The sequence below is a fragment of the Lathyrus oleraceus genome, chromosome 5 (assembly GCF_024323335.1).
Source record: "Lathyrus oleraceus cultivar Zhongwan6 chromosome 5, CAAS_Psat_ZW6_1.0, whole genome shotgun sequence".
In the NCBI taxonomy this organism is placed as follows: Eukaryota; Viridiplantae; Streptophyta; class Magnoliopsida; order Fabales; family Fabaceae; genus Lathyrus; species Lathyrus oleraceus.
The window spans coordinates 222653075-222654864 of NC_066583.1; the positions used below are offsets into that span (position 1 = coordinate 222653075).

At 40.1% G+C, this 1790-nt stretch overlaps 1 non-coding gene across 1 annotated transcript; it reads left to right on the plus strand.

The window, feature by feature from the left end:
* Positions 1 to 1345: 1345 nt before the first annotated feature.
* LOC127089570 (small nucleolar RNA R71) lies at positions 1346 to 1452 on the plus strand. The gene has a single exon (XR_007791149.1). It is a non-coding gene; the product is annotated as a small nucleolar RNA R71 (small nucleolar RNA).
* Positions 1453 to 1790: the final 338 nt, after the last annotated feature.

Sequence of the window (1790 nt, forward strand, 5' to 3'; positions counted from 1 at the left end):
AAAGGCATCAAACTTACGCTTGCTCCCAAATCCATTAATGCTTTGTCTATAACATGTCTTCCTAGAACACATGGTACAGAAAAGCTTCCAAGATCTTTCTGTTTCTTAGCTAATTTGTTTTCACCAACCGCATTGCATTCTAATGGTTTGGAATCATCGAGCTTACGCTTGTTCGTTAAGATGTATTTTAGGAATTTGGCATATGATGGTATTTGGGTAATGGCTTCAGTGAAGGATATCTCGACGTGAAGTTTTTCGATCACTTTCATGAACTTCTTGTATTGGGTGTCTTGTTTAGTTTGTTTAAGTCTTTGCAGATATGGAATCGGTGGTATATAGGGCGGAGGTGGTACATATGTTCCATTCTCTTGGTTATCATTCACTGTTTCCTTATCTTTAATATCGTTCTCTCTTTGTTTTTCAGGTTATACAGGTTCCTCTATTTGTTTTTCTGGGGTAGTCACAACATTTTCTTTTGGTGGTTCTTGAATTTTAGGCTCATCGTATTGAGTCCCTCTTCGCAGCGAAATAACGTTAACATGGTCTTTAGGGTTAGGTTGAGGTTGTCCAGGGAACAACCCTCCTGGTGTAACCTGAGCATCTTGTTGTTGTGCTACTTGAGAAATTTCGGTTTCCAGCATCTTGTTGTGGGTTACCACATAATCAACCTTGTTTCCTAATTGTGTAATCAGTTCATTAATATGGATGTTTTGGTTCATAAATTCTTTATTCTGCTGAGTTTGAGTCGTGATAAAATTTTCCATGATTTTCTCAAGGTTTGATTTCTGAGGGGAGGTTTTTATTGGTTGTGTTGGTCTTTGGGCTTGGAAACCTGTTGGTCTTTGAGGTGTAGAGTTTTGGGGGGAAAACAAAGTTATTGTTCTTGTAAGAGAAGTTTGGGTGATTCCTCCATCTAGGTTTATAAGTGTTCAAATAGGGGTTTCCTTGGGCATAGTTGACCTGTTATGGGTTTGTTTCAGCTAGTAGACTACATTCGGCAGTCACATGTCTTGGTGTTCCATAAATTTCGCATTCGGGTTATACTGCAGCTATGGTAGCTGTAGGGTTTATGACTAAGCTTTTGACCTTTTCGGCCAGGGCGTCCATTTTTGCGTTCATATGGTCTAGGTTGCTAACCTCGTATATACCCTCATTAGTCTCTTTCTTCTCTACTTATGTATGCTCTGTACCCCATTGGTAATGGTTTCGAGCCATGTCCTCAATGAGTGTGCATGCCTTGGGGTATGGTTTGTTCATTAGCGCACCACCGACGACAGCGTCGATAGTCATCTTTATGTTGTAGAGAAGTCCATTGTAGAAGGTGTAAATGATCAGCCATTATTCTAATCCATGATGTGGACAAGCTCTTAATAGCTCTTTGTACCTTTCCCAGGCGTCGAAAAGGGACTCACCATCCTGTTGAGTGAATCTGATAATTTGGTTACGTAGGATGATAGTCTTACTTGGTGGAAAGTATCTAGCAAGGAATACTTTCTTTAGGTCATTCTAAGTAGTGATGAAATTTGTTGGAAGGGAATCTAGCCATGGTCGTGCTCTCTCTCTGAGGGAGAAAGGGAATAAATGTAAATGTATCGCCTCAGGAGCAACATTATTGCATTTTAGTGTATCGACTAGTTGAATGAAAACTTTTAGGTGTTGGTTTGGGTTCTCTGTTGGGAGACCAGCAAACTGGTTCTGTTGCACGATTTGCAACAAATCAGGTTTCAATTCGAAGTTGTTAGCTGTAATAGCTGGGTTGACAATACTTGAATGAGGTTCTTCGTTAGAAG